Here is an 11,329-nt window from a genome sequence, read left to right as displayed (position 1 = left end):
TGGGCCCAAGGACATAGTGTCCTCCGCCAGGGCTTTTGTACAATTATCCCATACGCCCGAATGCAGGACGTCCACGGGGCTTTCAATAGCCCCAAGCGTAATCAATCTCGACAATGCGAGAGTTAAATCCCTAAGTTTACATTCTATACCCCATTGTGCATGCATCTCTGTTACGACCTTCGCTATGGCTTCCATTGTCCATGCGGGTCCGGAGGCGTCCCTCCCACTGCGATCAGACCTGCTGCCGCAGTCGCCGTCCTCTTTCCAGGAGAATTCCCGTTCGCCGGGCGCAAGCCGCTTTCCCGGGTTCTGGCACCAAAATGTTGCCTTTTAGATCAAGGCAGGCAACCTGGTTCTGAGGTACAGCTCAACAGCCCACTCTCCAGGGCCGTTCGGGCCAATGACATACGCAGACACCAATGTGGTGGACGGTCAAATGGCGTTTATTACTTCTTCTCCTGGGGTCTTATAGTCTTAGGGGTCCTACGTCAAAAAGGGGTTTGTCTTTCTTATCTATGGTTAGTAGGGAATGGAAAAGTACTGAGTAAGGAGTAGAAAGTTGCTGACTTCAGTGGGGCAACATTCCTATTGTTAGTGGGGCCACATTCCTATGTTAGTTTCTTATCTGTGAGTAACTGAGGGTCTTATCTACGGGAAACAGAGGGTCCTGGCTTTCCGTGACATCGCGACAATCTTCCACAGGGCCTCTTCCCTAGCTACCACACAGGAGCATGAGGCGGCCCCTGCCAGGCTGCTGAGCAGGGACAAGGAGGCAATGAGGCCCCAGCCCTGCAAGGGTCACTTGTCTCCTGCTCCTGCCTCAGGCCCAGGACCAGCAGCCATGGCCAAAGTGCTGCCCGAGTTGGCTCTGGCAGGGCTGTCTTGCAGCTGCTGCCCATCCCTGTGCCCTGTGCAGCCCAGGCTGTCCCACGGTGTCCCTGCCCTGCGCCTCTGTCCCTGCAGGCTGTCGGCATCCCCCGGCTGCCCCACCTGGCTGGGCCCTTCCTTTGCTGACAGCTCTGCCTCCTGCCTGCCCCTGCCTGCCCACACAAAGCCTGGGGCTGATACCAAAAGGGTGAATTCAATTTTTACTGTACCTGTCAACTTTCAGCACAGGAACAAGGCATGCAGGGGCTACTTTCCCAGCAGGAATGGGTGGACGAGAAGAAGAAGACATCTGGCTCTGTCCCCAAAGCCATGCACAATTCCCTCTGGGACACCAGCACCATCTCCTACAAAAGATGTGCTGCACAGCTATTTCTGTATGTATTTTTCATGTCAGCAGAATTTTCTCTCCTGACCATCATGTGCTACGACCACTATGTGTCCATCTGAAAACCCCTGCACTACAGGACACTCCTGGGCAGCAGAGCTTGTGCCCACATGGCAGAAGCTGCCTGGGCCAGTGGCTTTCTCAATGCTCTGCTGCACACAGCCAATACATTTTCCCTATCCCTGTGCCAAGGCAATGCCCTGGGCCAGTTCTTCTATGAGGTGCCCCAGATTCTCAAGCTCTCCTGCTCCAAATCCTATCACGGGGAACTTGGACTTCTTATGTTTTCCATCTCTTTAGGTTTTGGCTGTTTTGTATTCATGGTTTTCTCCTATGTGCAGATCTTCAGGGCTGTGCTGGGGATCCGCTCTGAGAAGGGACGGCACAAAGCCTTTTCCACCTGCCTCCCTCACCTGGCCATGGTTTTCCTGTTTCTCAGCACTGGCTTTTTTGCCCACCTGAAGCCCCCCTCCATCTCGTCCCCATCCCTGGATCTGACCCTGTCAATTCTGTACTCGGTGGTGCCTCCAACCCTGAACCCCCTCATCTACAGCCTGGAGCTCAAGGCTGCAGTGCGGACACTTATGACCAGAAAATTTCAGAAACACTAAAATCACCTGTAATAAAAGTAATCATTGATATATATTGTTCCTTTTATTTTGGGGGTTCTTTTTCCTTGTTTTCTATTTTTTATACTGTCCAAAAGCAAGGTCATTGATTCTGCTATTTCCCACTTTTTTTCGCTCCACATTCACTTTGGCCCCAGATTTGTTGATGCGGAGCTGGGCTCTCTCAGAGGCTTTAGACAGAATAAAGGATGTCTCAGCAAAGTTATTTGCAGAGATTCCCCTTTTGCTGCCTTCTCTGGAGCTGCAGCAGCAATGTCTGTGTGCAGAGCTGGAAGCAGATCAGGGCTGGCACAGCAGCTGTGCCCAGCAGCAACAGCACTTGGTGTTGCCAGTTCTGCTGCCATGGCCCTGCCCCACTGCCCTGGTGGCCCTGGTGTTGCTGCAGGGCCTGAGTGCTCTCGGGGCTGGGCACAGCCCTGGGGGTGGCAGTGCCGGGGCTGCAGTAGGGACAGGCCATGGGCACTGCTGGGGCAGCACTGACGCCGCAGGCCAGGGCCTGGGGGCTCCAGGCTCCTTTCCCAGGCACTCTCAAGAACACGGCCAGGCCAATGCTCAGCACAGAAAAGCCCCGTGAGCAGCCCCAGGTTGGCCGTGGGCAGGCTGGGGGCAAACAGCATGGCTGGGGCTCTGCAAGGGCCCTGGGGCAGACGGGAAGGAGCAGCAGAGCAGGGGCTGATCCATCCCCAGTGTGCTGGACAGCCCAGGGCAGCGTCCCAGAGCGTCCTGATGGAGCTGCCAACAACATCCCCCCTCTGCAGCCCTGGCCTCTCCCCCAGCTCACACAGGTGACCCATCCTTGCAGGCACAGACATGGCAGCACTGGCTCAGCAGCCCCTGTTTGCATTGCACAGAGCAGGTGGGAGCACCCCCATGATGTATCTGTGGGGACAGGAAACTGAGGGAGCACAAATGCCATCAGCCCCTGGGGCCAGCAAGGGCTGGGGGACACCAGGGAAACCACTCACCTTTGTCCTGGCCTCTGCAGTCAGCCAGAAAGTTTGTTCCCATCAGCTGGGAGTTTCCTGTCCCACTGCAGATGCTGTTGCTCAGGGCCAGGGCTGCCTGGCAGCCACCCCAAAAGTTGTCTGACCATTTCCTTGGCTTCACCTTTGATTTCTTTACTCTTCCCTGGCAAAAAATTTCTTCCTAGTGCCCATCCCTGTTCCCTGCCCTGCAAACAGCCCATCCCTGTTTGCCCTTTCCTCTCTGGCCCTACTCACCATTGCAGTTCCTGACTTGGCCCCATTGGAATGTCCCTTGGGCAGCAGGATCATCCTACAAGTGCTGCAGGAATTGTCTGCAGGCTCCTGCAGTGCCTCGTGCTGCTCCCTTGCCGGAGGGAACCCCAGGCCAGGGGGGCACATCTGGGCTGCTGTGTCTGGCTCTGGGGCTCCCTGGGCAGTGAGGAGGAGCTGCAGAGGCTCTGCAGGACTGACAGGATGGGCTTTGGGGCTGCCAGGAGAAGCTGAGGCACCTGGGCTGCTAGAGCTTCTGCAGAGGAGGCCCAGGGCTCCTCTTGCAACTGCTCCAAGGGTTCTTTCAGAGAATCCCAGAATCAGCAAGGTTGGAAAAGTCCTTGGAGATCATCAAGTCCAATCTGTGCCCTGACACCGCCTTGTCTCCCCTGAGCCTCCTCTTCTCCAGGATAAACAACCCCAGCTCCTTCAGCTGCTCCTAACAGGAGTTGTCCTCCAGACCCCTCACCAGCCTTGCTACCCTTCTCTGGACATGCTCCAGCCCCTCCATGTCCTTCGTAAACTGGGGGCTCCAGAACTGAACACAGCACTCCAGGTGCTGCCCAACCAGTGCTGAGCACAGGGGAAGAATCCCTGCCCTGCTCCTGCTGGCCACACCATTCCTGATCCAGCCCAGGAGCCATTGGCCTTCTTGGCCACCTGGGCACACTGCTGGCTCATGTCCAGCCTGCTGTCCATCAGTCCCTGCAGGTCCCTTTCTGCCTGGCTGCTGTCCAACCACTCTGTCCCCAGCCTGTATTTCTGCAGGGCTTGTTGTGGCCAAAGTGCAGGACCCAGCACTTGGATTTGTTAAACCTCACCTTGTTGAATTTGGGCCCTGGATCCAGCCTGTCCAGGGCCCTGTGCAGAGCCCTCCTACCCTCCAGGTAATCAACACTCCCAGCCAGCTTGGTGTCACCACAACTCTATGAGACCCCAGAGTGTCCCTATGGCCTCCATGATTCCATGAGGCCTCCCAGTGTCACAATGTCTCTTTGGTTCCATGGGACCCCTTGGTGCCACAAAGTCCTTTGGATCCTTGGGCCCTGCAGTGTCACAGTGGCCCTTTGTCCCCCAAGGCCCTGAAGTGTCATAATGGATCCTTGGTTCCAGGAGGTCTGGCAGTGCAGCAATGCTCTCCTTGGTTCCACCATGTCACAATGGCCTCTTGGTCCCAAGGGCCATCACGGTGTCAAACATGTTTCCTTCATTCCAGGAATCCCTGAGGAGCAGCACTGGCCCCTTGGTTCCATGGGGCCCTGCAGTGTCACAATGGCCCCATCATGACACCAGGTCCTGCTCTGTCACAATGCTCTGCATGGTTCCACAAGGCCCTGCAGGGTCACAGTGGCCTCTGTGGTTCCAGCAGGACCGAGACTGTCACCATGGACTCCTTGCTTCCATCCAGCCCCACAGTGTCACAATGGGCCCTTGGCTCTGTGCTGCCATGTCGTACACAGTGTCACCATGGTCCTCTTAGTGCCACCAGGCCCCGCAGTGTCCCTATGGCCCCTGGCTTCCCCAGCACCTGCAGTGTCACAATCATCAGAGAATCAACCAGGCTGCAAAAGACTTTGGAGAGCATCAAGTCCAACCTGGGACCCAACACCACCTTGTCACCCAGACCATGGCACTCAGTGCCACATCCAGTCTTTCTTTAAACACTTCTAGGGACAGTGACTCAGCCACCTCCCTGAGCAGCCCATTCCAATGCCCAAACACCCTTTCTGTGAAGAATATTTCCTAATGTCCAGCTAAACTTCCCCTGGTTCGGTGCAGCTTTTGGCTGTGTCCTCTTGTCCTGTCACTGTTTCATGGGAAAAATTCCTGACCCCCACCTGGCTGCACCCTCCTGTCAGGGAGTTGTAGAGAGTGATGAGGTCTCCCTTGAGCCTCCTCTTCTCCAGGATAAACAACCCCAGCTCCCTCAGCTGCTCCTCACAGGACTTGTGCTCCAGACACCTCACCAGCCTTGTTGCCCTTCTCTGAACACGCTCCAGCCCCTCCATGTCCTTCCTCAATTGGAGGGCCCAGAACTGCAAACAGCACTCGAGATGCTGCCCAACCAGTGCTGAGCACAGGGGAAGAATCCCTGCCCTGCTCCTGCTGGCCACACCATTCCTGATCCATAGGAGTGCCAGGGATTGGGTGAGGGAAATGATGGGATGGGATGGGGAAAAAGTGTTCTTGATTGTCAGCCACGGAGGGCTTTGATTTTCATATCTGTTCAGACTGCATCAGAAGACGCTGGGGATCCATATCAATTGGGGATTGCTGATATCAATGTATAAACAGGAAAAGAAAACTGGATAAAACAATGTTCTCTGCATTGTTTCAATACAGTATATTCAATTTAAATGCACTTCTGAAATGTCTGATTAACCACAGAAGAATTGAAAATATAAATTATTTCCAGGGCTCTTCTAGTTTGAGCATTTTGAGTAAGAACTGAAAATTTAAATTATTCCCATGGGCTTTTCTTGTTTGTCTGTTTTGAACAAATGTTTATGAGCCTTTTTCAGTGAATTTGTGAACTGAAGAGCTCAAGAAAGAAGAGGCCTCCAGAGTACGAAAACTGATCAGCAACCTCCTAGTGGATGAAGGTCCATCCCCATCAGAGCAACAATGAACAGAAATGGGCACAGCTTTGTGGCTGCCCAGCTTTGGCATGGGCCCTGGGCCTGGAGCAGGAGCAGCTCTTGAGGGCCCCAAGGCCGGGGCTCTTGCGCTGCCCTGGGCAGATGGGATGGCAGCAGGGGCTGCAGAGCTCTCAGCACCTCAGCCCGAGGGGAGCAGGGCAGCCAGGGAGCCTCCTTTGGCCTTGGCCAAGCACCTTCCCCCATGGCTGGGGCTGAGTCCTGTGGCAGCTGCAGCTGCTGCTGTGCCCTTGCCAGGGGCTGAGGCCGTGGGGCAGTGCCCAGAGCAGCCAGGCCTGAGCAGAGCTGTGGGGCCAGAGCCGTCTGGGCTGGGCTGGGGAGAGGCCCTTGGTGCTGCCCAGAGCTCAGGGCAGCTGGCAGAGCTTGCAGGGAGCTCTTGGAGCCTGGCCCAGAAACCATCAGTGTCCGTCTCAGCCTGGCTGAGCGTGCAGGGGCAGGACTCAGGCCAGGCCTTGTGGGGCAGGGGCAGCGCCTGTGCAAAGCATTGCAAACAGGCAAGTGCTCCAGAGAGGAGGCTGCTCTGTGCCCTTGGTGGCATGGACAGAGCAGGGAGGGGGCCCAGGACATTTGTCAGCCCCAGCCTCTGTGCCCAGCCCTTGGCAGCCCAGGCTGATGAGCCTAGCTTTGGCCTGGGCTGAGTTTGGCTGTGGCCCAGCTCTGTCCTCCTGCAGGGCTCAGGACCTGTTCCCGGCCATGGCCAGCCCTGGCTGCCTCTCTGCTGGCCCAAAGATCTGGAGAGCACGAGGCAGGGCTGTCTGTTATAGGTTAGTTGCGGTGGGGAATGAATTACCCACTAATAAGTCCAAATAAAATTAAATTTATTAATTGATAGAGCAAGTGATAATAGGCAAAGTCAGCGTCCTGGGCGCGCTGGGCGACAGGAGAGTCTCCGCTCTACCACTGCCGCACTCATCTGATTTTCCGTGGAGTTCTTATACAGTCCTACTTCCAGGCTGATGTGTAGTACTCTGCGTATTCTTCTTTTGTGTTTAGGTGGTCATAGTCCACCTGCTGGGGTCTGAAGATGAAGGTTGGTAATTTTCCTTTCTCTGATTCCTGGAATTCTTAGGCTCAATCTGCTGAGTTCCTGGAATCCTAGGTTTACTGAGTGGATAAGCTGATACTGTGTTATCAATCATAGCAAACCCCCCACCCATATTAACAGTTTACTAACAGATAAACAACTGTTTGTGAAACCTATTGTCTTTTGGTTTCATCTTCCTTATCCTTTAAAGTCTGGAAATTTACTTAGACAAACTAGAGGTGATGCAACAGTCTTACTGGAATTACTTTGTCAGCTTTGATGAACAAACTTAAAGTTTTAACCCATTACATTGTCTGTGCAGGCCCACAGATGCCCCGGGCTCTGCAGGAGCTGGCAGAGGCTGCCCAGCAGGGAGGCCATGGGGCACAGAGCCCCAAGGCTGCTGTGGGCACCACGGCACAGGGGCCGTTCCCAGCCGCAATGCTCGTGGCCTGGGCTGGGCCTGCACAGGGGCTGGGCCACCATGGCTGGGCCATTACAGGGCCACAAAGGGGCCACGCAGCCGCTGCCGGGGCTGACAGCAAGGTCAGGCACACACAAGCAATTGCTGAGCATGGCCTGCGCTGGCCAGGCCTGACTGTCCCAAAGGCAGAGCTCAGCTGCCCTTGGGGGCTGCGGCAACCGTCCAGAGCCCAAAAAGCCTCCATGGCTGTGCTGGAGACCAAGGCTGCAGGAGGGAAATGCAGGGCTGCTGTGCGATGGTGAGGGCATTGAATTTCAGCACACACCTCAGCTCTCTGATGATCCCCGCACCATGCTGGGCCCTGTTTCAGACTGAAGCAGAGCAGATGTTGATGGAAGAGTAACCCTGCGGGGCTGTCAGGGACCTGCAGCTTGCAAGGATCTCTGCTCTCCTTCGGGTGCTCTCGGAGAGATCCAATCCCAGCTGGGAACCTCAGGGCACAAGTGGCACTGCTTGTTCATAGGCACACAACTGATGTCTGCCTGGAAAGGGGCACAGGTTTTAATACCTGCTTATATCATAAGATACAAGCAAATCTTTTTTATGTGGGTATTTGAGTACTTTTGAGAAATGGCAAAATTTTCCTAGTACGAACAGGGATTCCCTGGAAGCATACTGATGGCAGAAGAAGAAACACTGGTCTTCTCATATACTTGTGTCAGCATTATTCAGTTTATTATTTAATCTCACTCTTCCATCAGGTGTTTCCTGCTCTCCTGTTTTAATGGCCATTTCTAAGACCATCTTTTCATTTAGAGCAGCTGGATCTTTCTACTTCCTGCTGCTCCCAGATTTTCTCCTCTAGGTCCTTTCTGGTCATTCAAGTACCTCTCAATTGACTGGTTTAATGCTTTGAGGTGCAAGAAGTTGACCAAGATTTCCAAGTTTATATATTATAAATATAAAAATAATCATCACCTCAATTATGTTTGTATTTATCACAGAATTGTTCTTTTCTTTTTTCCTGATCTAAAGCTGTTCTTGTACAGAAATCCCTGGGGGATAGGGGACATGTCACAGGCTGCTGGGACATCCCAGAGAGCTGAGAGAAGAGCTGTGATGGTTATTAAACTGTTCAAATGATCAGGTTCTGTTTGTTTACAAGAAACCTTTCTGTGCCTCTGAGTGTCATCAGTCCCTGAGCCCAAAGGACACAAACCGGATGAGTTATGATTCCCACTGCATGGGCTGCACTTGGACTTTGGTCTCTGCACAGGAGAGCTCTTCATCCCCTTTCTCTCTTTTCCTCCCCCTGGGCATGGAGGGAGCTCCTGACTTCAGCGTGTGACTCGTGTGTGCAAAGAGCAAATCTGGGCAGAATTGGGGCAGGAAGGGTTTGGGGGGACCTTGGGATCTGTGCTGGGCACAGAAGGTGTTTTCCATTGCTCTGAGAATGTCTGTGGAAAGTAGATGTAATTTCCACCACAGGAATGACTTTTGCATTTGATGGAGCTGTGCCTTCCCTTGGCTTTGTTGGCTGAGATTAAATGAACATCCCTCTGTGTCTCGGACAACTCCTTCTCCAAGGAAAGCAGGTGGGTGTTGGAGCCAAGTAGCTGAAAGCTGCAGATGCAGCCTGGGCTGGAGGGAGCACAGATTTGCACAAGGCTGCTCTGAGTGCCAGGGCTTGGATGGGGGAAATGGTGGGGTGGGGGTAGGGAGAGTCTGATTGATTGTCAGCCATGAAGGGTCTTGATTTTCATGTCTATTCAAACTGCATGAGGAGTTACTTGGATTCAGTGTCAACTGGAATTTGCACATGTCAATTTATGAACAGATTAAAATAACCTAAGCAGGACCTAAAAAAATCTACTTCTTCTTCTTCTGTACCTTACAAATTCGCACCCCTTCATCCCCAATAGCGTTCTTTAACCAGCAAGATACATACAGTAATTGCTCAGGATCAGTATCTCCTCGAGCTGTCAGATGATTTAGTTGTTGGCACATCCACATGTCCTTTGTCCCACACCAAGGTCATCCTCCTTGCACCTCTAATTCCGGCCACACTTCTACACAGTAGTGGATCATTTTCATTTTATCTAATCCCTCTGTGGCCTCTATAGAACCCCATCTCTCCAACAGTTCTCTTAAGGGACTATTGGAAGGTATATTCCTCAGTCTCTTGCCGGTCTTTTTACTATTACACCCTCCCATTTTTCAGGTCTCAACAGTAAAAAATCCCAAAGGTGCCTCTACTGACAGGTAATTAAAAAAAATAAACCTCGTTTGAGGAGCTTCAGCCTCCTCCACCAAACTTCAAATTTCTGCATGATGCTCAGGACTTTATACTGAAACAACTGCCCGATCTCTTGATTGCCCAACTTTCCCAACATCAGATCTTACATCTATCAGGACTTGAACACATGAAACGTCAGCCTAAGAATCCGGGTTGTGCCTGACTCCCTCAGTCAGGAAAAACTGCTGCCTGATTTTTAGTTTGCCTAACCCGCCAATTTTTAGGCTTCACCGTATCAGGACTTAAAAACAACGCGCAGCCTCCTTCGCTGGGGTTTGTGCCTGACTCCTTTGTCAGGACTTACTTTGCCTGCAGGGCTTGTGAGCTACCCGAATCCTTCTCGGGACTTACAATCTGCCTGACTTCCCTCTGTCAGGACTTACTTTTCGTGCGTTCCACTCATACAACTATTCCCTCCGCATGCCCAGAGAGGGGGGGCCCTTTTTTTTCCCCCTTAGGAGACGACTCACTCACGCTAATTCCACTCACTTTCCCCTGTTCCCGGCTGGCTTTCTCGCGAACGTTCGGAAATGTGGTACCAAGAGGTCCGCTCTTGCTCCGAAGGTCCGGCTGCCAGCCCTCGTCTCACTCACACACACATGCACACGTCTCCCACTTCTGCCACTGGATTTTTCACCAGTCTGGTGCTCCAGTGCTCCTCTGTGTCGCTGGTCCTGAGCCGATCTCTCTGGTCCTGATAGCCAGCTGTCCTGGAGGTCCAACATGGCCAGTCCTGGTACCCTCTTCTGGCGTGGTTATTGCGGACGAGCGCCCAAGCTAAAATAAACAGGGCAGGAGACTTTTTCTCCTTTTAGTGCCTTTATTAAAAGTGATCAGCTCAGGATTGGGCAGCTCGGAAGGGGCTACAGCTTCCCGTCGCCTCTCCCCAGGTGACTTGGAGGAGGAGGATATGCGCAGCTTTGTCCACTAGGGGCAGAGCTGGGGGGTCCGGTCCTCGTGGGAGCCTTTAGGGCGTGGTGACCCCTTCCAATGTTAATCCTGCCACCTCTCTTGGCCTGCTCCCGGCATCGGGACGACTCCCGTGCTCAGGGTGAGAGGGAATGCGACGGTGTTCAGCATCTCTGCAGGCTCAGGGCTCCGTTCCTGACGTCCAGACATCATTCCAATCTCTCAGCTCTTAGGTGGCTTGTTGTTTTGAGGTCTTTTTTAGCAAGCTAGAAGCAGTAGCTTCTCATGGCATGCTGGTCCTGGAGTTATTTTGCATATCCCCCCCCCCCAAAGTCTCTTCTCCTCACTGTTTGGGAGGTCCCCACCCTTCACTGTCTCAGAGAAAGGCCATTAACTTGGCCCCAGCTAGAGTTTTTACTGATACAAAACCAACTATTAACGACAACGACCCATAATTACCATAACACAAGCAGCAGCCCAGCAGCAACCATGGTAAGCTTTTTCTCACAAAAAAAATTGGCAGAATTTTTGTTCATAACGCTTCAGGTGATGTTCATCTTCCTTTCTCAAGCTGTTTTTCTCTGCTTCAATAAGGCGTGAGATAAGCATATTTCCTTTTTATATATTCCAAAGCTATAGTTTCAAGGATACAAGTAATATTCTAAAATTATGCTTCAAAAGATTATTATTGCAGAGCTCTTTATGGATTCAATGCAAGCAAAAAGCCTTATCTTTAACACCTTAATTCCAATGCTCCTAAATCAACCAGCGTTAATTGCAAACCAAAGATAGGTTCAAAGGCCTTTTTCCATGCTTTATTTTCCTCACTTATTAATAGAATTCACAGCTCGCCCATTGTGTGGGTCCACCCATTTCTCATTC

This window comes from Melospiza melodia, unplaced genomic scaffold, assembly GCF_035770615.1.
Source record: "Melospiza melodia melodia isolate bMelMel2 unplaced genomic scaffold, bMelMel2.pri scaffold_18, whole genome shotgun sequence".
In the NCBI taxonomy this organism is placed as follows: domain Eukaryota; kingdom Metazoa; phylum Chordata; class Aves; order Passeriformes; family Passerellidae; genus Melospiza; species Melospiza melodia.
The sequence above is the reverse complement of the archived record's forward strand: the minus strand, read 5'-3'. Positions refer to the sequence as shown.